Source organism: Balaenoptera acutorostrata, chromosome 12, assembly GCF_949987535.1.
Source record: "Balaenoptera acutorostrata chromosome 12, mBalAcu1.1, whole genome shotgun sequence".
Lineage (NCBI taxonomy): Eukaryota > Metazoa > Chordata > Mammalia > Artiodactyla > Balaenopteridae > Balaenoptera > Balaenoptera acutorostrata.
Window position 1 is genome coordinate 75152905 of NC_080075.1, and position 27859 is coordinate 75180763.

The 27859-nt window shown below is 36.4% G+C and overlaps 1 protein-coding gene across 8 annotated transcripts in view; it reads right to left on the reverse strand.

Moving 5' to 3' along the window:
• NCOA1 (nuclear receptor coactivator 1) overlaps positions 1–27859 on the reverse strand; it is a 259972-nt gene that overhangs the window by 228031 nt on the left and 4082 nt on the right. The window contains exon 1 of one of the 8 annotated variants that reach the window (XM_057558333.1): positions 13431–13511. The exons of the other annotated variants lie outside the window; for them this stretch is intronic. The gene's annotated coding sequence lies outside the window, so the exon portion shown is untranslated. Of the gene's footprint in view, positions 1–13430; positions 13512–27859 lie in introns of those variants that run through there. 8 annotated transcript variants of the gene reach the window in all.

Sequence of the window (27859 nt, forward strand, 5' to 3'; positions counted from 1 at the left end):
GGTCCTGATGTGCACACTACTTTGTGTGTGCCCTCCAAGAGTGGAGTCTCTGTTTCCCCCAGTCCTGTCGAAGTCCTGCAATCAAATCCCGCTAGCCTTCAGAAGTCTGCTTCTCTGGGAATTCCTCCTCCCGTTGCCAGACCCCCAGGTTGGGAAGCCTGACGTGGGGCTCAGAACCTTCACTCCAGTGGGTGAACTTTTGTGGTATAATTGTTCTCCAGTTTGTGAGTCACCCACCCAGTGGTTATGGGATATGGTTTTACTGTGATTGCGCCCCTACTACCATCTCACTGCGGCTTCTCCTTTGCTTTGGATGTGGGGTATCTTTTTTGGTGAGTTCCAGTGCCTTCCTGTCAATGACTGTTCAGCAGTTAGTTGTGATCTTACTATGTTTTTTTTTAAAAAAGTCAAATTAATCCAGGGACACTTTACTAATAAATGGCAAAACCCAAATCTTTTTGCTCCTAGAGTTCATGGTTTGATTTGCTATACCAATCTCTCCTCTATTCCTCAGTTAAAATGAAGACAGGAAGGCCTGGCATAGTAACCAATTATAAACATAAATAGATAAATAAATAAATAAACAAACAAATCTACAGGCTTACATACCAAAATAGTTAATGGGAACAAAAAGTGGGATATACAGTCATTTAAAAAAAAAACTAATTAAAAACTTGAACTATCTTAATCACACCGATAAAATAGACCCACTCTAATCTGAGCTGATCAGAATCACACTTAAACCATTGTATGAGGTTTTAAATACTATGATTTAGAGGATTTTACTTTAGAGACCACCTAGGATTTCCAAGAGTCTGAAAATAATGGTATACAAGAAACAATTAGGCTGTCAAAACTATTCTGGAAAAGAGAAGCATCTGGGAAGACAGAGAGCTATCATCAAATAGAGACATCAAAGTAGTCATCAAATATCTGAACGGTTGATGTACCAAAATGGACAGCAATTTGCTGTATCCAGCTTCAAAGAGTAGAGCTGTGACCAATAAGTAGATATTATATAGAAGTAAACCTCAGAAACATTTTTACTATAGATAATCAAGCAGAAGAGAGATAGACTTAAAAAGCCAAAGATCCCTTACAAACCTCAGATTCTGTTTCCCTAATCTTTATCCTGCATATGAGGTCTTTGTTCTCTACAACAAATTTTAGCCTTGATTTTAACTGCATGTTAGTCATTTAACATTTTATATGCATATTCCCATAAAATAAATATCACGAATTATGGTCCAACTGACAGGCTTGTCCCCAAAAGCTTATTTTACAAAGCTGTACTACAACGTTAATTAGAGTCCCATTTTGTTTGCTTTCATCTTTCTCATACTAGTCTCCCAAATGTGGAAAATGAGACTACACTGAAGAATCAACCTGAGTTCTGAGTAGGTGAGCAGATCATCAGATAAGATAAGACTTAAAGAAAAAAAGTCCTTTTTCCCCTAAAAGGGTCACTCACTCCCTAAACTGCCAACCTTAGTAATTTTTTAATGAAACAATTTGTCTTCTGTAAATTCCACCTTTCTGCACAGCATTCTCCACTCCTCATTCCTAATTCCAGTATGCGCAAATCCCCCCATACCATAGTAGCCTACTATAGCCCTACTCTGGCTGCTCCAATTTCCCATAGCGCTCTAATGTACAAAATTACATTTCTCCCTTCTAATCACAACTAGGGGTGGAGAGGTAATCTGACTAGAACAACTTATAAAAATCATTATAAACTCTTAACCTAACCAAAAGTATCTAAAAAGCAGGTATTTGTCTATCCAAATTAATGCTTAATAGACAGAATTTCAGGCAAAATAATAGTGAAATTAAAAAATCATCAGACAATATGGGTTAAGATATTTTCCATCATTAGCCTTGTCTGAAATCAATTCCCATAAGTGGATTCTGTTTCATAACTTTTCTCCTTCCTCTAGTTCTGAGCCTTCAAATTCTTTAAAAGCCTATGGTTTCTAAGAATTATAGCCCTGGTTTACGGGGAGAAGGGAGGCTATGTGATAATAAGTAGGACTGAGGAAAATAGTGTCCATTGGTACTTGTATAGACGATCAAATGGTAATTGGAGAAAAACCTTAAACAAATAAATGAACTATTAAGACACAGGAAGTGAGGAAAATTCTAAGACAGGAAAATGAGTCTATATACTTTTCTCAGGCTTACATGACATCTGCTCTCTCATTATGACCCATCAAATATCAACAAATATGGTAGAAAGACAAAAACAATCTATTTAATAGATTTTTTAAAAATAGGTATAAATGATGATTCAGAAAAAAAAAAAGCTAGTCAGATGCAGTAAAAACAATTGGGAGAAGGATATTGAGGGGAAGACAGAAGACACAGTCAATGAAGATATATTTTGGAATAGATGAATAATCCAAACGCAGATAATCTACCTACAGATACTCATGTCTTGACCATACATATAACTGAAAGTAAAATATATTATTCTGAATTAACACATGTAAAATGTTTACATCAGTACCTAGTATATGATAAGCTCTCAAAAAGTGTTCACTTCTACAACTATTAGTTTATAACACCCACTGTTTGTAGTTTAAAGGAATTCTAAATACTCAATCCTACCCTCTCCTAAGAGTATGAGTACTACATATTTTAAGATAAATACAAGGTAAATGCATTACCCCTTTCAAACCTTTAAAAGCAAGAATCTTACTCCAATGATGTGTTAGATTATAAATTACTAGAGAATATTATTATACTCCTAATGATTAAGGTTTTACTTCACCCTTTTCATCCTTGACAATATTTAGCCCTTTTCCAATCTATTTTAATATCTGGCCAAAACCATACCTCCATGTACATTTTGATTACTGCGTCTTATTCAGGTGTCCTTCCTCCTCCCATTTCTGCACCATCCCCAAATCAGAACCCAACTTCTAGCTCCCACAGAGTTGTGTACTACATCTGGTATACTCTTTTGGTACCTTCAAAATGCCTCTAATGTGTGCCCTTATCAGGTACCATTATAATAATTGTTGATATACGTACTGCCACTATAGTCTAAGAATTCCCTGAGGACAAGGTCCATATTTTCTTCATCTTTATGAGGCTGGGACACAAAGCCTAACACTAAAGGCTGCTAAATGTTTGCTGAATGAATGATTCCATCCTTCAGAAATAAACTAAATGACAATAAATAGTTTAATAAATTATAGCACAACTAGACGAAGTATCAAATTATATAGTTACTGAGTCGTAATTTAAAAATGAAGTCATTATTAAAACTCAATAATAAATGTTAGAGAGACTGTATATCACAGTGAGTAGGAACATGAGATTTGAAGTCAGTCCCAGCTTTTGTTCATTCATTCAACAAATATTTAATGAGAGGCTACTTTAAGCCAGGCACCATTCTATCCTGCCCTCATAGAATTTACATTCCAGTGGGGAGAGGCAAACAATAATCACAATGAAATAAGTAAATGATATAGTATGTTAGGTGATACATACCGGGGGGAGAGCAGAGAAGGGGATTGTGAGTGAAGAGGAGGGGGAAGGGGAAAATTGTGATACTAAATAGGATGATACAGGTAGACCCCCCTTTATTGGGGACAAGATTTGAGCAAGACTTGAAGGAGTTGAGAGGGATATCCAAGAAACTGCCAGAGTGTTTTCCGAAGTAGCTGCACCATTCTACATTCTCACCAGTAGTGTGTGAAAGTTCTGATTTCTTCCACATTCTCATCAACACTTGTTATTATCTTTTTAATTCTAACCATCACAGTGGGTGTGAAGTGGTATCTCTTTGTGGTTTGGATTTACGTTTCTCTGATGACTGTTTTTTCATGCTCTTAATAGTTCTTAATTTTGATGAAGTCCAACTTCTCAATCTTTTCTTTTACAAGATCATGCCTTTTGAATGTGTTGAATCTAAGAAACTTCCACCTAACCTACAGTCACAAAGGTTTTATACTATGCTTTTTCTAGAGGTGTTAAAGTTTTAGGTTTTACATTTAGTTCTATGATCCATTGGGAGTTAATTTTTTTTAATGTGATACAAAGTATGGATCAAAGTCCAATTTTTTGCATGTGGATATCCAATTGTGCCAGCACCATTGGTTTAAATGACTGTCCTTTTGCCACTGAATTGCTTTGGTACTTTTAAAAATCAACTTAACACATATGTATGGATCTATTCCTGGACTGTCACAGAGAGTATGGCATAAAAAGTACAAATTCAAATCCCTACAAGAGCCAAAGTAACAAAAGCGTGTAAATGGGGCAAGTTTAAGCCAATAGGAAGAAGTGTGGTCTATATCTTACTGAACAGAATACATGCTACCCTTAAACATTCAAATTCAAAAGATATTAAAACACTGTGTAGTCCCAACAAAATGGTGTGAATATGTAGTTGGGGGTTGGTGCATACAGAAAAACACTGGTATATAAAGATATATTTTAAAATGAAAAAAGCTGGACAGAAAGAGGAGAGTATATTGGGAAAAAAGGTTAGAGAGACAGTTTTATAGCAATAGGTAAAACAAAGAGAGCAACAGAGAAAAGGAGAAAGATGACACTAACAGGTGGGAGAAGAGAAAAAGGTCAGACACCAGACTGAGAATTAGAGGGAGTTAGGCCAAGTTTTTTTTTTTTACGTCTATCTCTACTATTATAATTATTACTATCATTTCACAAGGGTAGCCATTAGTTTGGCTCAGTTAACAACAGTGACATATAATTATTTGCATTCACAGCTTAATGAACTTTTGTCTTTCCTCCCCGTCAATTAAAAAAAAAAGGCAAAATCTATTCATAATCATAAAGAGTAAAAAATATATTTCATAGGTCAGGATCCATGTCACTTGTGCCTTTCTAACATGCAGAGCAAACCTCAGCCTATTCACCACCAAGCAGCTGGCACACAGGAGGTCACACTCAAACAGCTCAGAGAATGACTGATTACCTGCTGGCTGAGCTGCTATGGCTATTCCTCAATGACAGAATAATTTCTTTCTAGAAGGAGATTCACTGAAGGTTTCTGAGTGCTATTTGTTTTTGTGTGTTTTTTTGTTTTTAACTCCTGATCCAATGACTTAAAGAATAGTTATTAGCTTTGGAAAAAACACTCTAAAATTCTGAATAAAATTATAAATCCAGACCATAACTTTCAAAAGTTCACCAAAATATTAATAGCTTTTGTCTAGGGACAGGACTATATATGGTTAGTTACTTGCTTATTTTACTTGCTCTGTGCTTTTTTTCCTCCCTTCTGCTTTTTAATACTTCCCCTATTTTCCATAATAATCCATTTTCCTTTCATAACATAAGGGGACAAAAACAAGCAATCAAGGAACCAACACAGCCTTCCTCCAAGTAATATAACATGAATCACCTCTAATCGCTCAAAATACCAAAGGAGTAATAAATTTTAAAAAGGGTGCCAATATAAATGTCCCCCAAATAAATTATTCCTAAATGCACCTTCAATAATTTAGAAACTTCACAGGAAACATGTTTTTAATACTAAATTTTACAAAATAAAAGATAAGCTCTTTCTCAATGCTAAATTAGATTTGACAGCTATAACTTATTCTGATCCCCAGAGTCAAGCAAGCGTCAACATGTGATAAGCACTCTTACTTCTGGCTTGCACACTTGACTCAATTCAGTGAACTTGTACCATCTCTGTCTTTTTTTTTTTTTTTTTTAATTTTTATTTTTTTTATTTATTTATTTTTATTTATGGCTGTGTTGGGTCTTAGTTCCTGTGCGAGGGCTTTCTCCAGTTGTGGCAAGCGGGGGCCACTCTTCATCGCGGTGCGCGGGCCTCTCACTATCGTGGCCTCTCTTGTTGCGGAGCACAGGCTCCAGACGCGCAGGCTCAGTAATTGTGGCTCACGGGCCCAGCTGCTCCGTGGCATGTGGGATCTTCCCAGACCAGGGCTCGAACCCGTGTCCCCTGCATTGGCAGGCGGATTCTTAACCACTGCGCCACCAGGGAAGCCCCCATCTCTGTCTTTAAACTGTGGATTGTTAATATAACTACTCTGAAGATTCGTATGAGACTCATTATACTATACTTAATCATAGTTACTTTGTATTAAATGACTATAGATGTCTTTCAATGACAAAATCTTAAGCCATTAAAATTTAAATATTTACATCTACATTTTATTATCTAGTAACCTATACTAATTTTATTAATCTGTTAATATTATTCATTTTAAGTCACAATTGCCAGAGATTAGAATCTTGCTTACCTTACTTGCTCCCACATGCAGATTAATCAAATAAAATACAGGTAAATGAAGACTATTACCAATGCTTATGTGACTGTGTTATTGCTAAAAAATTTAAATCTGCTATTTTTTTTTAAGACTTTCTTTCTTTTTCTTTTTTTCTTTTTTATATTTATTTATTTATTTATGGCTGCGTCGGGTCTTAGTTGTCGTGCACGGGCTTCCTGGTTGTGGCACGTGGGCTCCAGAGCACACGGGATCAGTAGTTGGCATCACCTGGGCTTAGCTGCCCCTTGGCATGGCATGTGGGATCTTGGTCCCCCGACCAGGGATCCGAACCCGCGTCCCCTGCATTGGAAGGCAGATTTTTAACCACTGGACCACCAGGGAACTGGTCAAATTACGGGTGGCCTTATAAGAATAAGTTAGTCACAGATCCTGAGCCACAGAGTTCCAGGAGCCTGTTCATTTGACAGTATGTATAAATGTTTCCTTGCACATACCAAGTGTTTCTAGAGTTGGCTAGAGAAATTGCTGAACCCAATAACTGCTCACCATCTAGAACCTGATGAATTCTATTTTAGATAATGCTAAAACCTGGTGGAGGAAATGTGGGGAAAGTAAAATTCTCACACTCTTAACAGTAATGTCTAAATTGGTATTCTTTATTAAGTAATGTCTAATTACTCTTCAAAGTTGAAGAGCCATATACTATTCAACCAGTGATTCCAATCCTATACAAGCACGCACGCGCGCGCACACACACACACACACACACACCCCTACATGCTGTCTGTAGAAACTCACACACGTTCACAAGAAGCATGTTCAGGAAAGTTCACTGTTGCATTGTCTAATGATAAAAAAAAAATTGAAAACTACTTAATAATCAACCAAAGGAGAAAGGGTAAATAAGCTATGGTGTAGCATGCAACAGAAAAATGTTGAGGGAAAAGACATACTGAAAGAGTGTTTAGCAGTACAGTGTGTATCAAAAGTTTAAAAACATGCAAAACGATTACATTATTTATGGAAACAAGTATATTCAAGATAGTGTTTACCTCTGGGGAACAAAGGGGGGGGAGGGAAATAAAAGGGTACATAGAGGGTTCAACTCCACAGTGTTTTACTTCTATAAAAAAAAAAATCTGAAGCAAATACAGGAAAATGTTAAGATCCAATTAAGTTATAAGCTGGATGGATAGTACACGGAAGGATTTTTCTACTATTCTTTATATTTGAAATATTTCTTATCAATTCAGGATATAAAGAGATCTGAACCGGCTGGACTCTATTGAACAAACAGTTAATACCAGACCAAGAGTAAGTAAAGCCAGCAAAGAGGCACCCGTAACAGAAGACTGTTTTCACAAGACCTATTTCCATCTGGGAGTGTGAGAGCCTTATGCACAAATCATCTAATTATATCCCCAATAACACTACAAAATGGAGACATTATTCCCATTTGGCAGATTTTAAAAATTAAGGTCAAAGAAATTGGGTGACTTGGCTAAGGTCACAGAGCCAATAAATCACAGAGAAAAGCCCACATAATCTGTACCTGCAAAGCAACTTTTATAACAACGCTGGTGTTTCAAAGGAATGGGACATGCAGCTTAGTAACTCTTGTTAAAAGGGGGTTTTACTTGATCACAAGCTCAAAAGGAGCTCCAAAGAGGATATGGCTACCAAAAACAGCTTAATTCTGGGTTATATTAAAAGGGAAAACAAAAATTATCAGCCTACCATACTTTGTACTACTATGCACGCAAGTGAAGTACTGAGTCTAATTTTAGACTCCAGGTTTTTAAGAGGACATTGATAAAATGGGGACTTGTTACCAAGGGCAACATTCCAGATGAATAAAAGAATAAATGTTCTAACCATTAGAGCTTTTTAAAACTGAACTGAATGGCTTTAGGTATATAAGCATTTCTTCTACTGTGCTGGTGGATATAACACTCTCATTTAATTATAAAACACTGTGGGTTATGATGCACCTTAGTTAACTCAGGCTGCTGTAACAAAATACCATGCTCTGGGTGGCTTAAACAACAAACATTTATTTCCCACAGTTCTGAAGCCTGGGAAGTCCAAGATCAAGGTTCCAGCAGATGTGTCTCATGAGGGGCCTTCTTTCTGGTTCACAGACATCTGCGTTCTTGCTGTATCCCCACATGCTAGGGGCACGGAGGCAAGTTTTCAGGTCTCTTCTTATAAGGACATTAATCCCACTGTGAGGACTCCACCCTCATGGCCCCACCTTCTCATACCAAAAGGTCCCACCTTCTAATACCATCACACTGGGGGTTAGGGCTTTAACATAATAATTTTGAGGAGACACAAACTTTCAGTCCATAACAAGATGTAATCACCAACTCCTTTTAACTTAAACTGTTACAGGAAAAAATAACTCTTTAAAATGGTGAAAAACTCAAGCCCCTAACCACCTTTTCCCTCTGGAACACTTTTTATTTATAAAATTATTTTTGATTAAGTAAGATTTCTTAATGTAACTACTGCACTATAGTACAACACACTTGTGAACTAACCAACTCTGAAAGTGTCCAAAAGGAAACTGAAAGCCCTTCTGTCACAGACATTGAGGGTTCTGCTCTGATAAGAGGTTGGACTATATGATCAATAAACTTCTTCCTAATTCTCACATTCTATGATAAGTGCAAAGGATAATATGGCTTTGGTTTAAAAAAAAAAACAAAAACCTCCATTTAAGGCCAACAAAATGATAGCACAGGGAACTCTACCTAATACACTGTGGTAACCTAAATGGGAGGGAAGTCCAAAAGGGAGGGGATATCTGTATGTGTATGGCTGATTTCATTCTGTTGTGCAGTGGAGACAAACACAAAATTGTAAAGCAACCATACTCCAATGAAAATTAATAATAAAAAAAAAAAGACCAACAAAATACTCATTAGCAGGGAGTCAAAGGTGAAACTAATGAACTGGCAGAAAATCATATACTAATTAAAACATTACCAAAGTGAGGTGAACCAGAAGGTCTTGCTGATGTGTATATATAGAAGATAATGAGCTTTATCTCTACTGCAAAAAAAAAGTGGGACCTACATTATACCATATAGAAAAATTAACTCAAAATGGATCAAAGACCTAAATGTAAGTGCTAAAACTATAAAACTCTTAGGGGAAAAGAGGCATAAATTTTCATGACCTTGGATTAGGCAAGGATTTCTTAGCTATGACACCGAAGCACAAAAAAGAAAAACAAGATAAACTGGAGTTCATCAATATTAAAAACTTTTGTGTCTCAAAGGACACCATCAGGAAAGTGAAACTACAATCCACATGATGGGAGAATATATTTGCAAATCATTTATCTGATATGGAACTTGTATCCAGAAAATATAGTAGTTCCCTTTATCTGAAGGAGATATGTTCCAAGACCCCAGTGATGCCTGAAACCACAGACAGTACCAAACCCTATATATACTATGTTTTTTCCTATACATACATTCCTATGATAGAGTTTAATTTATAAATTAGGCACAGTAAGAGATTAACAATAATAACTAATAATAAAATACAACAATTTTAACAACATACTAGAATAAAAGTTATGTGACTGTGGTCTCTCTCAAAATATCTTATTGTACAAATGTAATGCCTTTTCTACCTTAACTAAGCTCTTATCATGTACTGTGGCTGTAACTTTTGCAGTTTGAGGTGTGACCTCAAAACTAGCAAGAATTTCTTTTGCCTTCTTCACAATTTCACAGATAGAAGATTTGTTCTTACTGTAGATCTTCACAACCTCGGCATAAGATTTTTTTTCTTTCCTTATTAGGTGAAGAACTTTCAGGTTTTTGCTTAAAGGAAGCACTCTACAGCTTTTCTTTTGCATGTCCAAATTGCCAACATCACTACTCTTGCACTTTGGGGCCATTATTAAGTAAAATAAGGGTTAAACACAGGGACTACGATACCAGTCAATCTGATAACCGAGATGGCTACTAAGTGACTAACGGGCAGGATATTCTGGACAAAGGGATGATTCACGTCCTGGACAGAGTGGGACAGCACGAGATTTCATCACACTACTCTGAACAGTGTGCAATTTAAAACTTGTAAGTTGTTTATTTCTGGAATTTTCCATTTAATATTTTCAGACCACAGTTAACCAAAGGTAAATGAAACCACTGAAAGCAAAACCATCATAAAGGGGACTAATATGTGAAGAAATCTTAAAATTCAATAATAAAAATACAAATAACTAAATTTTAAAGTGGGCAAAAGATGTGAGTAGACATTTCTCTAAGAAAGATGTACAAATGGCCAATAAGCATACAAAAAGATGCTCAACATCTTAGTCTTTAGGGAGACGCAAATCAAAATTACGAGATGTCACTTCACACTTTCTAGGATGTAAGTGTGAATCAAAAAGCCATATAATAACAAGTATTTGCAAGGATGTGGAGAAATAAGAACCCTCATACACTGCTGATAGGAATGTAAATGATGCAGCCACTTTGGAAACCAGTTTTGTAGTTCCTAAAGGTTAAACATAGAGTTACTATATGACCCAGCAATTCCATTCCTTGGTATATAACCAAAAGAAAGGAAAACATATGTCCATTCAAAAATCTGTACATAAAAGTTAATAAAAGCATTATTCATATTAGTCAAAAAATGGAAATAACTCAAATATTCATCAACATCTGAATAGATAAACAAAATGTGGTACATCCACAGAACAGAACATTTGGCCATAAAAAAGAACAAAGTACTAAGGGACTTCCCTGGTGGCACAGTGGTTAAGAATCCGCCTGCCAATGCAGGGGACACAGGCTCTATGCCTGGTCCGGGAAGATCCCACATGCCGCGGAGCAACTAAGCCCGTGTGCCACAACTACAGAGCCTGCACTCTAGAGCCCGCGAGCCACAACTACTGAGCCCGCACGCCACAACTACTGAAGCCTGTGCATCTAGAGCCCGTGCTCCGCAACATGAGAAGCCACCACGATGAGAAGCCCACGCACTGCATCAAAGAGTAGCCCCCGCTTGCCACAACTAGAGAAAGCCCGCCCACAGCAACGAAGACCCAACACAGCCAAAAATAAATAAATTAAATAAATTTATAACAAATAATAATAATAAAGAAAAGATAAACAAGTTTTAAAAAAAAGAATGAAGTATTGATACATGCTACAGTAAGAATGAACCTTAAAAACATTATGCAAAGTGAAGGAAGCCATACACCAAAGGCCACATAGTATATGATTCCATGGTATTTTTTGGGGGGTGGTGGGGAGTGAAGTAGTCTGGTACTAGCGATGACAGTTACATAACTTTGCAAATATACAAGCCACTGAATTGTATACTTTAAACGGGTGACTTTATGGTATGTGATTTACATGTCAAAAACAATAATAAATGGGAAATCTTTATTGGGAATATCACAATGAAATCCTAGATATTTCGCCATAATAAATATAGTATGGCAACATGATTTCCAAAGTAACAGAAGAAATGGAAGAAGCACAGAACCATGAAAATGAGTCCAGGTCAAGGCCTGGGGATTTCTGATAAACACATTACCAACATTTAGCAAAAACAAAGCATAATGCTTACACTCTGCATGCCTGGTCCAGGCAGACGTCAGTCATCAATCACAGCACCCTCTGCCACGGAACTGGGCATGGCCATAGATCTCTTCTCAACACAGTTCTCCATGTACTCATTACCAATATCATAATTGATAACAAGTTACTGAAGGTTAGACCTAAAGGTACTAACTTCACACCTATTTCTTTCTTAGTCTATTACACATGGGATTATTACTGTTCAGCACTTCAATGGTTTTATTAATTATAAAATACTTTAGACATACAAAAAAGGTATTTGGGGGGAAATAATTTTAACATACATAACATACCCACTAACCAGCGAAAAAAATATGACATCACAAATTCAGTTAACGCTCCTCCCACTTTCAATAAATATATTATCCTTTTAGAAAAAGAACTGTGACTATACTCTTGTTCTCTCAGTTAAAAATATCTGTACAAAGCCTATATACGTGTCCCTTGGAGTAAAACCAAGACATCACTATTCACCCAGAGACTCTTAAGTGATCTCTGACATGTGACATTTACCACATATAAAACCTCTATCACTGTCAATTTTAACAAGAGAAGGAAACTCTCCCACATGTCAACAGCCATAGTAATGGAAACAGAAGTTAGAAAATGACCAGAGGGTTCTTTCCGTCCAAACTTCTCACTGTCACTTAGCCAAAGGCAAAGACCTCCATTATCCACCTTTCCTTGTGTACTGTCTGTCCAGCACACTTCTCATTTTAACATCTATAATATTTTTCAAAACACTTTCACACACAATATCTCATTAACCCTACAAGATAGATAAGGCAGCTATATTTATACCCCAATTTACAGATATGGAAGAACAAAGCAATTAAGAGCACAAGCTTGGAGTCACTCAGGGCTTGAATCCCCGCTTCATTACTTCTCAGCAAAGTGAACTGCAAAATAAGATACCTGGCTTACAGGGTAGTTATGAGGATCAGATTACACAACATATATAAAGCACTTAGCACAGAACCTGGTGTAAAATAAGCAATAAATGAATGGTAGCTGCTGCTACTGTTATTGTTGTTAATTATGCAAGATCAAACAGCTCCTAAACAAGGAAGCCAAGACTGGTCTTCGAGTCTACACAACACTGCATCATTCTCAAATGATCACCAGGAGTCCTATCTGTACAGAGTAGATGCCAGCATTTCCAGGCAATGCTTCCCCTTTCTCATCTAGACACCATGGTGATCACTTTAGGATTTTAAGAATAGAAAGCTAATAGCAATACTCACAGCTGATAACATCACAAAAAGACAACTAGACGTTATGTGTGTCTCATAACACCATCTATAAAGTCATCTTTCCCCCTCCCCAAATTAAACCTTAATCAAGCTTCTATATCAAATTACCAATTTATAGGATATACAAGAGGGTAGAGAAACATGTTAAACTAAACAGAAATCCAGACTATAAGAAATTCTATAGGACAAGCTGAAACCGTGCACCTTAGGTTGGGACTTGAACCCACGTGCCAGGACTCGAAGCCAGCTTAAACGCAGATTGGGACTTGAACCCACGCGGCCAGGACTTGAACCCGGCCAAAACCCACAGTCTTCCAACTGAGGTCACACACCTGGTTTCAGGACTTAATGAAGCTCAGGTTCTTGATGTCTCATCGCAGAAAGAATTCAGTGAGAGACAAAGTGATGGGTACGAAGTGGACTTATTTAGAGAGAAACACACTCCACAGACAGACTGTGGGCCATCTCAGAAGTCGAGAAAGGCACCAGGGTATGGGATTGTCAGTTTTTATAGGCATGGGTAATTTCATAGGCTAATGAGTGGGAGGAGAATTCCAGCTATTTTAGGAAGGGGTGGGATTTCCAGGAATTGGGCCACTGCCCACTTTTTGATCCTTATGGTCGGGTCTTCAACAGACAAATTTAAAAAAAAAAGCAGGGTGGTGGGGGCGGGGGAGGGGAGAAGAAACCTACAAGTTAAAAAAAATATTTAAAAGACTTTTCAATCAATCCTGATGTAAAAACGACTTCTTTTTAATTCTCTCCCTAACAAGGCAATAGCATCAGCCCCATTACACATCTCTGCTTGAGGGAGAGAATATGCTAGTGACATAACCAGAATATATGGGAATATTTTAGGCTTTGGAGCATTTCCTTTTTTCCCTTGTACATCAATAAACTGGCATTCTGGTTTTTAAAAGAAAGACAGTAACACATATAGCCTTTACTCTTCCTATGCTACACCTATGCCAAAAGTCTTATTCTGAAGCGTACTTTTAAAGACTACAGGTTTACAAGTTCTTAACGTGATCCTCCCCCCTCAATCCCACCCCCCAAAGCTACAAGAGAGGGCTGAAGCAAAGGTCAAGGGAAAAGACAAACAAGAAAAGTCAGGAGGAACACTTTTGTAATTGAAGCTTAAAAGAAAACCCACACCATCAACAGGATTAGCTGTCAACAGGAACGTTCCCAGAAGTAACCCATCCTATGATGCGATTTGAGATATCTTAATGAAAATTATAGCACCTCCCTGTCATCAAGAAGCAGCCAGCTTGTTACAGTGGAGGATTACTGGACTGAATGTCAATATTATGACATAGTATGAGTGTGTTTCATGTTTGGTAATTGCAATCATTGTTGCTTTTGTTGTGGTCATCCATGTAAAAAAAATTAAAAAAATAAAATAAAATAAAATGAGAGATTTAAAATCCAAAAAAAAAAAAAAAAAGAAGCAGCCAGCTTAAGGTAAATTAAATGAAAATTCATCTGACGTTTCAACATGGGCACATGCTATAATGAAGATTACTTGTTGATTTCCATATTATTCTAAAAAAGATTTGAGACAGCTCACAGAATGCATTAGAATTAAAAAGAAAGAAGTCGGTGCTCTGTGATGACCTAGATGGGTGGGACAGAGAGGGGGTGGGAGGGAGTTCCAAGAGGGAGGAGATATATGTATACATATAGCTGATTCACTTCCTTGTACAGCAGAAACTAATGCAACATTGTAAAGCAATTATAATCCAATAAAAAAAAACTCTGTTAAAAAATAATAATACATCAAAAAAAAATAAATTTTAAAAATCTACTTAGTTTTATTTAAAACATACAAAAAAAAAGAAATGACAAGAATGAGGCAAAGAGAAAACGAGGGAGGAAAATAAAGTCAGAGTAAATTTACCACACAAATTATGTGCCCCAAGGTCCTATACAGTTGCAAGGGAAGGGTTGCACACCTGACTGAGCTACCTTGCAAAGAGAGAAATACCATAGGTTATAAGAGTCATGATGACTATGTAATACAAGCAAACCAGTTAGTCAAAGGAAATGCAGCTTCTCCTGGTACCCAGACTTGGGAAAAAAAAATTACTACACATTTTTACATAGGTTCTAATAATGATAATAATGATTTAAAATGATGATTTTTTTAAGATTCTTTTTACATTTTTTTACATGGGTTCCAATACTGATGATGATGATGATGATGATAAAAATGATAGCAGCTTGAACTATACATTTAAAAATGGTTCAGATGGTAAATTTTATGTTATGTGCATCTTACCACCAAAAAAAGGGGGGGGGGAGGGGAACAACAGCTGCTCATTTTCACTGCATGTGTCCTGGGCCAGGCACGTTCTAAGCATTTTATATGTTTAAAGTCACAAAATTCTCTTAACAACCTTGTGGAGGTAGGTACAATTATTATCCCCATTTTATAGATGAGAAAACTGAAGCACCAAGAGGTTAAATAACACATAACCAGGAAGTAGCAGAGCCAGGATTCAAGCCCAGGAAATCTAACTACAGAGCCCTAACCATTATATCACCCCTCTTCCATAAAGTTGTCTCCCTTTTGGGCAAAAGCATTTGCCATCAGCTAAGAGCAGTATTTGTCCATCAACTCTTAGCTCATTTTGTGTTGTCTTAGTACTCCAGATCACCAGCTAATAGTCATAGTAGCAGCAGTAGTTACAACATCAACAAGAGCACTGAGATAAAGGAGATAATACCCTCACAAGAATTCTACAATAAGAGGTGTACTAAATTTTATAAAACTGTTTGTTTTAATGGCCCTCAATAAAGGTTTATTGCATTACACCAAATAATAATTCTGTAAAAGTAATTCTACCCCAGTCTAAAACAATGCAATCAATATATGTAGCTCTCTGGTATTCTGGCTTGATTCAATCAAAAACTGATTGTTTCTAAAGCAATGGATTAACTGTGTATTATTTAAGCAATTCTCAAAGAGTCCTGTTTCTGACTACGAGGTTTCTGATAAGAATTGGGCTGCAAAGTAAGTGAATACATACTTGCTGGAGTAAAGCTGTTCTGTACTGCCAATTACAGGTAAACTATACACTTTCATAGTCAATCAAGTACAGAGTTAGGTTAATATGCTCTTAGGAAAATTAAGGAACCTAACCACGAAAGATTTGTAAGTATGCAGCCAACCCACCTCTCCACAGGGGTGAGCCAAGAAAACAGTTTCTTATAGGGCCAAAATTTTCCTCTCAAAGTGGTTCTGATTCAGCACCAATGGACAAACGGTTAATTGAGTCCCAAAATTCTATGTAATCACAATGATTTGGACCTGGAAAATTCTCCAAACAAGAGTTTCTCAACTTTTAGCTCAGCCATAAAATTACCTCAATTAAGTACGCATAGACTATCCAATTGAGACATGTACCCCTTAGCTAAACAAAGTTATATAGGCAGCTATACAAAGTTATCAGGTATAAATCAATTAAATATTCAGGGATATCTGTAAATAAATAAATAAGATGTGGGTTTTGGATTAGATATCTCACATCTTTCTTTTTGAAATTACTAGGTAACAGGGTCAGCTGTTTACCAAGGACATCCCTAATTAGTATAAAAACAACTACATCATGAGTATATTATGGCTAGGAAGCAATTAAAAGAGGCCCAAAAGGAAAATGAAAACAATATGAACAAGAGAGCCTTAGGGGAAAAAATCCAATATACAATAAATATCTGATAAGATGATCAACTTTATCAATAGTCAGAGAACTTCAAATTACAACAAGGCTTTATACCAGTCTCACCCATCAGATAGACCCAAAATAGAAATGACTGATAATATCCAAAGTTGATAAAGTTAGGGGAAAGCAGCAACTATCATACACTCTTGGTGAAAGCATAAAGTGATATAGCCTTTGTAATAACATTTTGAAAGGACATCAATTTCTTAAATATGCATAACCATTAATTCCATAGGTGTGTTCTCAGACACCTGCATAAACAAGTGCAAACTGGGATGTTTACCAAAACATAGATTGCAACAGCAAAAAACTAGTTTTTAAATGTCTATCAAAAGAGAGATGGTTAAATAAACTATAGAATATACATCTAATGTAATGCTATGCAGCATTTTATGCAAAGATAAAACAGCTCCTTCATGTTCTGACATAGAAAGATTCCCATGATATTAAGTTTTTTAAAGCCTATAACAATTCAAAAAGTATGATCCCGTGGGTAGTGGGGAGGGAAGGAGAGGGATAGCTGCCAACAGGGGTCTGAAATGGTCAGGACTCTTTCAGTTCTGAGAGAGAAACCCAATTCAAACTCACACAAGCAAGTCAGGCAACTGAGTAACTCATTTAACTGGGAAATATAAAGTGGATCTACTTTAAGGTTCAAGTGGATCCAGAGGCTCCAATGACTCCCCATGCTCACACATGCGAGCATGTGAGAATGTGTATGACTGTGCATTTTTAAGTGTGCCTGTGTGTAAGAGAGAGTTGGTCAGCTCTTCTTCAGTCTGTATGTTGGCCTCACTCTTTCCCGTGGCACATAGGCTTCCTTCATTTGGCCAGGCACACTCTATGTCAGCTTAGCAACTCCAAAGGAATGAGCCTGTCCCTCATCCAATATCTGTTTTTCAATCTCAAGGAAGGGGTCTGAACCTGCTTTAGTCATATGGCCATCCTGCAGCAGTCACTGTGTCCAGAGGAATGGAGCATTACGACAGACCAAGCCTAGGTCACATGCTCACCCCCTGGCCAAGGGGTAGGATACTGCAACCTGAAAAGGAGGTAAAGGGAATACTAGACAGCCTAAATCTATACAGCCTAAATTACCAGCTATCATATAATTCACTACAGAGACTTTCACCTTTTAACTCTACGTACTCCCATTTCTTGGAATTTATTATTTGAATATAGTCATGTATTATATATGATTTATTTTTTAATTTAAAAAGGAAATAATTATTAGAATGCAGTCAGAAAGAAAGCCTAAGGTCTAAAAAGTTCAGGGTTGATGACTTTAGAGTTAAATTGAGGGGAAAATAAGCCTCATGTATAAATAACGATTGGGGCTTCCTAGTCCTGCACACTTGGCCAACATTTTAACCACCACCCAAAGGTCCTTATCAAACCAAGCATTGAAAGACAAACAAAAATATGGAGGAAACAGATTTTAATTAATTAGCAATATGTTGATAAGAGGGAGGGAAAAGAGCTCTAGGGACTATAAAGAGAAATTTTATGAAATCCTCAGAGAGCAAATGGCCTTCAATAGTATCTGAAAGCCCTTTATGCCCCCTCTCACTTTTCTCACCTTATAATCTTAAGAGTATATGTAGAAATATTCTGGATCAGTTTTACTGAAGCCAAAGAATCACTTTCTACCTGTTTCAAATACCTACTCTAAAGATGGTAGCAAACCATCTAAACTAAAACAATTTATAATACCTACCCCTGAAGTAGAGACATTAGTAAAAATGTCTCCTTTAATTATCCCAAGAGCTACCATTCAACACTACAAGTTCTTCTCACAAATAAATTTAATAATAAAATCCTTATTTATACTGACACACAGAAACAATTCTTCTTTACTTCAATGACTCCAAGTAGGGCCTACCAATTCTAGTATTCATCTCTCTGAATAAAGCCGATTCTGCTATAGTGAGGCAAAGACATTTACTGCTCACTGAATATTCATTTCTTGCCCACATGCCTGGCTCCGTAAGTAGTGCCCTGTGACTTCTTTTGGCCAACGGGCTATAAGAGGAAGTGACATGGGTCACTTCAGGGCCAAAGGCCTAGTAACCAAGGAGTCTCCATGTTCAGATAATGCACCAAACATATGTACTTTATTATTCAACTACAGAACCCTTTTTTTCATATTCCATGGGATGATGCTATAAGCATCATTTCAAATCCTAGAAATCTAACTGAAATTCCATTTCCTCCAGGAAGCCTACCCAGAGCATGCTCCTGGCATCATCAGTAACACACTTACATGTATACTGCAGGTAAAGAACTATGAAAAGCACTGTGGTACTGGCACATAACTAGTACAATAAATGGCCTCTACTTTCTATAATGTACAATGTGGTTGCTGAGAAAGGACATATGTCAAAACAGAAACAAATATAAATGACAATAAATAAATTTCAAGTGAGTACTAAAAATTGTAAGTGCTAGAGGAGTTTCCACATATCTCAGTTAGCAACTAAGTAAACTAGTTAGTTATATACTCCCTTATGACATCTTTTATATTATTTTTTAATTCATGTATGATTGAAAGCAAATGAGACTCCCTATAAGGATCATTATCTCCCTGAAGGGCAGAAACCCTAAGGTATAACTACTTCATGGTGCCCCATACTAACCATTCAAACAACAATTATCCAATAAAACTTCATCTTTTATTGAGAAGAATGTGTTGAAAAATTAAACAGAAATGTAGTATTCCTCAAGACATAAGGAATTTGTGTCTCCAGCATGGCTAAGGAGAGAGCCGAACGAACACAGGCTTTTCTGTTATCCATGGCAAGTGGAGCGCTACATTGGAAAACAAAGAGTCACCAGGTTACCCCAGACTTTTGAACATAGCCCTTAACAGCCAACTTCTTATGCTGTAGGACTACATGCTCTCCAAGCAATATCTGATTTCCAATTCAATTTCCCAAATACCCTGAAGCCAGTAAAGAGGATCCCTAGATATTATGTATGAGTATTCCAGGCACACGTACAAAAAAGGCCTATTTCTCTAAGTACATTAATAAGTAGTATCATGATTTAATCAATATGACTTGCCAAACATTTTAATATCTACATGCATAAGACATTGCAGAGGACAGAATATAAACATGATCCCCTTTGCCATTCTCATACCCTAATTTGGGAGATAGGACACATGAAAACAAAAAAATTCCACAGAGTATAAAGGCAGTAAAAAGTGTCAAATTAATACTAAGGAAAATAAATATTAAAAGAGTTCAAAGAAGGAAGGGATTATTTTCTAATTTTATAGTCTGAACACTTAACAAGCAAGGTGGAATCTGAGCTGAGCTTTAAAGGATAAATAGAATTTCAAGAGGTATAGACTAGGATAAGGGAGAACATTCCAAGGAAAGGAATTATAAAGGAGTGCAAACAGACAAGCCCAAGGGATGTGTTAGGGACAGTAACTGACAATTTTACTTCAAACAGTTTATTGGGGGAGACTAGTGGGAAATGAGACCAGAAAAGCAAGTTGGTACCAGACACTGGAAAGCTTTAAATGCCAGGCTAAGGAACTTTATCTTGACAATGATGAGGAGCCACTGAAAGGTTTAAACAAAGTAACACAATGAAAATCAAAATTAGGATGATCATTCCAAAACAAAATTTAGGACAGACTGAAGAAGGAACTCACTGGGGACAGTGAGACCTCCCTGGGATACTATGGCAAATATCAGGCCTAAATTAGCAATAGAATGATGACAGTGAGGAGAAAAGGAATAGATCTAAAGAGCTGATAGAACTTGGAAAGTGTTTTCAGCATATGTCAAATCAGACCTTAAGGACTCTAAAAAGCTGAGATTCAGATGATACAAAGAGGTTAAAGCCACAGGAACTGTGAATTCCAGCCTACCCAGCAGGGTCTCCCAATACTTGAATCGATGCTGGGCTCTTCTATACATATATTCATTTCCATCTCCACACTCATACAAAAGATCCACTCTTTTTCACTAGGATTTGGGGGAACAGAGGTGGGAAGTGATACATAAAAGCAGCCAAGTGACGAAGGCCAGGTAATTGTGCAACAAACAGATAGGAGCTCAAACATCTATAAAGGCCAAAGGCATTGCGATCACATCTATTGCAAAATGGAAAAACAGACTGCAAATCCAGTCATACTGCGGGTCTGAGTAATGACATCAGATATATCCATTAAACCTGGCAAGAGAATAAGACTGGATGAATGGAGTTATTGAGGTCCCAGTCCTTAACAAAAGAGGTTCTTAACCTCTGGGGAGGTCATGGACCCTTTTGGGACCCTATGAATTTCTCTCCAGAGAAATGCACAGACTCATAGAATTTTGCATATACATAACTTCAGAATGTTCACAGACACGCCCCGCAAAGCCTATCTAGAGACTCTCAGTCCATGAACTCCAAGGGTTCTTACTTAAAAACCCGTCCTAAGCTTGGTGATTAAGAACTGATTATCTGTTGTAACAAGCATGTTGACTGGAAATGATGTGACTTAATAGGGCACGTACAATTATTAGTGTGTTCTATGTAATATTAATTGTATATGTTACACAATGGGTATCTATGTGGTAAAGAATGGTATGTATGGTGAACTAATTATCTATTATGCAACATTAATAGTTTAATGGACGTGCTTATGTGCATGGGGTAAATAATGTATGATTATACACAGTATGTATTATGTACGATAAAGCATGTATGTGTGAGTACATTATGACTGGGTAGATCACCGAATGCACAAAATACATAGCAATGGGATAATTTAGAATATATTCTTAATACTAGCATAGCACATGATAATGTTTCACTGTTCGTGTGTAATTTTTCAAGGAGTAGTTTAAGTAGAATTTCAGCTTTGGGTGCTGGTGCTGGAGCTTCTTTTGAGTCTTAGGGAGAAGTGTTATCCTTCTTTCCTGATTTATAAGACCGGAGTAATAAATATATTACAGAGAAAAAAAAAATCCTTCCTACAAAACAGTGATAACTATTCTTATCATATACCCCACGGCTAAAAAGGTTTTGAATAAGAAGCCATATATGTACATTTATTTATAATTTATATACATTGCCCACTAGACCAATAAATTATGTGCCTTATAAAGCATACACAAAAATGGATATGTAAAAGAATGACATTTATTATAATAAAATAAACAGTTTTTAAACATTTAATATACCTATTGATGACACGGCTTTATGCTCTCCCTAATAAATATTGTTTTTAATACTACCACCATTTTTGGTGACAGTAATGTGATGAACACTATTATTTTTAAATTTTGCTTTCATATTTTGTAATATAGCAACTTAAAAGTCTGGTTCTAAATTCAGTTCATTTTTATAATAAGTAACTCTTTTATTTGGTTTTAATGGTTATCATAGCCAAAAAACATACTTCACAAAGATGAGTATAACCAAAGGGAAGAACTGCATCACTTGCTGCACTGAATAAAACATGAATTTCAATTTTCAATCCTCTTCACCATTTATGCAAAAGTTTTTGCTAAAATTCAGACAGTGCATTTCCATATTTCCTGATGACAATCAGTTGTTCTTACTAACTCATCAGATAGTATTGCCTTTTTTATATTTTCAGTAGATGGGCCCAAAACCACTAAAACGCCTCTCTTACAAGGTCTTTATACAGGTTAGAAAATTTGGTTTTCAAGTTCAAGTGTACATATACAAACATTCTTAAAGTTTTAACATCATTTTCAGCAATTAAATCCAATAATGATGGAAATAGTCCCAAATATACATTTTCAATAACCTCTCTCCGAAACATTGAATTTTATTTTGTTTTGAAAGGTAGTTACTTTTTGAGTCACTGTTAAGAATTTACCATCATCCCAAAGGGACAGATTTAGTGGGTTTATTTTCATAAATATCTGCTAGGTAGTACACTACTCACAGACACTTGTCAGAGAAAAATGTCAGCAAATTTTGGACATTTGTATTTTTGTGAAAGAAAAATTAATAAGTCATCTTTAAATTAGACAATTCTTAAGTCCTTTACCTCAAGATGACCAGTTAACCTGTATGAAATATTTTATAAAAAATCTGCTTGGTGACTCCTTATTGCAATATAATATATGTTTAGTCTACTATTTAAAATAATAAATCTAAAAAAGCAATTACCCAGGCTCCTATAAACTATAAAACATCACAGCAGACTGAAAGTAAGAAACTTTCTAACACACCTCTAATATTTTCTCTGATAATTTTATGTAAACCCTACTGTAGAGACCACTGTTCTAAATGTGCCTGGGCTCCCAAGGGTCAAAGCTCTCCATGAGTCCCTTCCAACCAATTTCCCTGGCATGCTATGGAAGTTCAAAGGAGTTATCTTTAAAGGTACTCTAATTATATTGTATCCATCTCTGAATTACTACCAGTTGGCAAAAGACACAACTGCAGTACATTCTATGACATCAGCTGTCTTCAACACTGTTCCCTCAGTGTAATGTTGGTTAGCAATTCAGTCAAATAATAGACAGGGCTGGAACAAGGTCCAAGACTCTTCATGACATATCCTGCCTTAAATCCTTTTTGGAACATGGCAGGGCATAAATAAATCAGTAAAATAAATCATGAAATATATTGAGAGCCAGGGGCTTTCAACTTGTATGACCAATCTAACTTATAGAGTGACACATATTTACATAAGGATGACATTTTTACACTTGAAAAACAAGTCCACTGCATCATCTTAAGAATTCCAAATGATAACACACTGCTTAAAGAAATAGCTACTGCTTTAAAAAAATTTTTTTTTTAATTTTTAAAAGCATAAGACAGTGAAAAAGATTTTGTACTAACTTCCATCAAGAAAAAAAAAGTATGTTCTCAAATATACATAAAAATGCGTAAGTTCCCAGTGTGGTAAGCCTTACATATGGAATCATTTCAAAAACTATGAAAATATAAGATTTGGGGTGTAAAACCCGCCAAAAAAAGATCCACATAGATTTGGAAAACTGGCACTTCTCATTTTCATCCAGATCTACAAACTTCACCGTTCCTCACCACCTCCCTCCATTAAAATCATTCAATGTCTTACAACTGCACCTAGAACATCTGGTTCCCTCTCCCACTTCAGCTGGTGCCACCCTCCCGCTTGCACTTTCCCCCTTTATGATTCCCAAAATAACCCCAAGCGTCTCTGTCCTTTCATCTTTGCTATTTAATCTTCCTGAATATACTGCTCTCCTCCCCCTCACTCACACAGAAATCATCCTCTGCCTTCAATGTTCCTGTCCACCACGAAGTCCACCACGAAACTTGCCCCTATCCCTTTCAAATGAAAATAATTGCTCACTCTCCTGATTCCTCAAAGTACTATTTCAGTACCTCTCTCATAGCACTCATCACATTTAATTAGTAATATAGGTATCTTTGTGTAGTTTTATCACCTCTCTTAGGTCATAATCTCCTTACGGACAGGATCTATATCTTATCATTTAACTTCCCTATCTTTTAACAACACAGCACCTTGAACAAAGTAGGTACTCATATAACTATGTCTTGAATGAATGATTGAGTGGCTACTTAGAAATTCAATTACAGACTTCTTGTACCACCTGGAATGAAGAGGGAGGTAGGAATTAGACTTTGTAGAACAAATATCTTTTCCCTGGTTTCCTCCAAACAAACTCGGCAAAGTAAAGCCAGTATTACACATACAGGTACTTTCAAAAGGCAAGGACATTTCATCCTTCAACTATCTGGTCCAATATGGCATGATATCTGTATATATACAAACATACACTCACAATAGAATATCCTCTACTGTTAAACAACCGAATCTATGCTTGATAATAAAAGCATGTAAATGTTTTAACCATATAAGCAAACTAAAAATGCAAGATGTAATATATTAAAGCTATAAGAATAACACCAACCATTCAAAATACAAGTGGAAACACAGAGAATGACCAAGCAATTTATTCCAAATGAAAAAAATACCCTAAGCTTTAGCTATTTAAATACTAACAAAACATGAGAGGCAGAATTTTATTGCTAAGAATCCAAACCAACCATTCAAAGATAAGCTTACCTAGACAGAAGCACCAAAGAATCAACATTACTAAAGTACAAAGGTGAGATCAGAAACAGCACAAAAATCTTAAAGTGATACTTTCATTAAGTAACTGGTACACTGGCTCCTGGATCATCAGAAAGCAATGGAGATGGCAGCAGTCTCTACTGCACATGTAGACAACAGAAAGGAGTCCAGAAAGTAACAGAGGGCTACAGTGTGGCCAAGTGTGGGGAGCACCTTGGAGAGAAGCCAATTTAGAGGTATGCTCGTGATTTCAGGTCAGAAGACCTGGACTCAAATGTCATCCCTAATACCTACAAGCTGTGCAATCTTATACCAGCCACTTAACTTCCCTGAGCTGCCTTTCCTTGTTTATAAAATGTAACATATAGAGCAAGCACAGTACCTGAGTACACTGTGTCTCGGAGACAGTCCTCAATAAATATTTGCTGACTCTGAATGAGGGCCATACAAGAAAAGCAAACATTTCTCTCCAGGCACTTTTGTACTTTTTGAGACAGCAGCCTTAATTAATTCCTGATTAATACCTTATTACAATATTTGGCAATTTTTGGCCAAAAGCCAAAAATACGCCTTTCCTACTAGCTTACACGTTACTCAAAATCTTACTAAAATTCTTACAATTTTAAATCTCTTTGTAATAACTTTCAAATACAATAAGTAACTCTCATAAAGAAGACTGGGAGCCAAATACCTGGGTTCTTGCCCAAGTAAAGACACTAACTATGTGGCCCATGAAAATTACTATATTTGTCTGGCCTTAGTCTTCTCATCTATAATATTAACAAGGTTGTTCCAAATTACCATTAAGGGCCCTTTGCTCTAAACGTTGTGGTTCATGCCATCTCGAGGATTTTCTAATCTAATTAGGAAAGCCAATTCAACATACACTAAAAAGAGAAACTCTTTCAAAAAAAAAAAAAAAGAAGAAGGAAAGGAAGAAATTTATTATACAGAACAAACTGATCCTTAAAAAGCTAAAAATAGAACTACCATATGACCCAGCAATCCCACTCCTGGGCATATACCCAGAGAAAACCATAATTCAAAAAGATACATGCACCCCAATGTTCACTGCAGCACTATATACATTAGCCAGGACATGGAAGCAACCTAAATGTCCATCAACAGAGGAATGAATAAAGAAGATGTGGTACATATATACAATGGAAGATTACTCAGCCATAAAAAGGAACGAAATTGTGTCATTTGCAGAGACGTGCATGGACCTAGAGACCGTCATAGAGTGCAGTAAGTCAGAAAGAGAAAAACAAATATCATATATTAATGCATATATGTGGAATCTAGAAAAATGGTATAGATGACCTTATTTGCAAAGCAGAAATAGAGACACAGATGTAAAGAATAAATGTATGGATACCAAGGAGGAAGGGGTGGGGTGGTGAACTGGGAGACTGGGATTGACATATATACACTACTATGTATAAAATAGACAAGTAATGAGAACCTACTGTATAGCACATGGAACTCTACTCAGTGTTCTGTGGTGACCTAAATGGGAAGGAAATACAAAAAAGAGGGGATATATGTATACGTATGGCTGATTCACTTTGTTGTACAGCAGAAACTGACACAGCAGTGTAAAGCAACTATACTCCAATACAAAAAAATTTTTTAATTTAAATGAAAAAAAAAAAAGAACAAACTGGGTAATCGATGCTAAAGGAGTGTGATAAAAATCAAGCTTTCTAGAGAACATACCAGCTCTGACTGTTTTTGAAGGTTAAGTGATAAAGGAAAAAGGAATACAATTTAAATAAAGAAATGAAACATGTAAAATCAAAGAAGCAAGATATCTACAAGTGATTATAATACTTTCTTCACTTGTGTAGCACTTTACAGTTTACAAAGCATTTCTGCATATGCCATCTGCAGCAAATTTTCTGGAATGAGAAATACAAGAACAGTTTAAATGATTTACATTTGATAAATTTTTCCACAGAGAGTCTCCACTAAAAACAATAACATCAAAAAATATTTCAGCAAAGAATTTTTTCAACATTTATATGTAGGATGAATTAGAGAGGCAAATGCATGCAGGCAAACAGCTATAAACCTACAAATCATAGAATTTCAGCACAAGAAGAAATGTGAATTCAGACCAATATGCTCATCTGATGATAAAGAAACTCAGGCCCACAGAGTTCATGTGATGCTAGTTACTCCATGTGCAAAATGACAGGGGGACCAGACTGTAGAGGCAGAAATAAAGGGGGAAATCCAAGAAATTGCAAAGAAAAGAATCAGATAATCTGATGATGGATTAGGCAGTGATGTGTTTAGGTTATGGAAATGTAGAAAACATTATTAAAGTCTTAACTACCTGCCCATCATTATGCTAGACATATCTTGTTATTTAATATAATAAGTTAATTTAAAGGTCACAACAATATGAGTTTAAGTACATTATTCCAATTTTAAGCACGAAAACCTGAGGTTTACTGTGGTTAAATAACTAGCCCAAGGTTACATCTACTAAGTAAAAGAGCCAGGGCACCATTCCTGTGTCTGAAGTCAAACATCCATTCTCAAAAGAAGCTTAAAAACTGCCTCAAAATTACAGGCAAAAATGAAGTATCACTCTGGAAGCATTGGATAAACCAGTGTTATTAGACTTCTGGCCCTGTTAATAGGTGTATTTCACTTCTGTGCTTGCACCTATTGTTATGGATCTCATCTGTCTGTTCCCAGTGGTCAGGTCCAGGACTTCTCAGTAAAGCCCAACTTCCCACTGTCCACATTGAAACATACCCATGGGGAGAGATTAGATCAAAATATATCTAAGATGAGGGTGACTAGACTGATTAATGTGAAGTCTTCTACAACTCCTCCAGTGACTATAGCTTCTGTTTTGGCATAAGCTATTTATCTTCAAAATATGATAACTATACTAAGCTTTTCTAAAAGCCTGTCATTTCAAGAAGCCTCAAAAATACTGTGTTGCAGA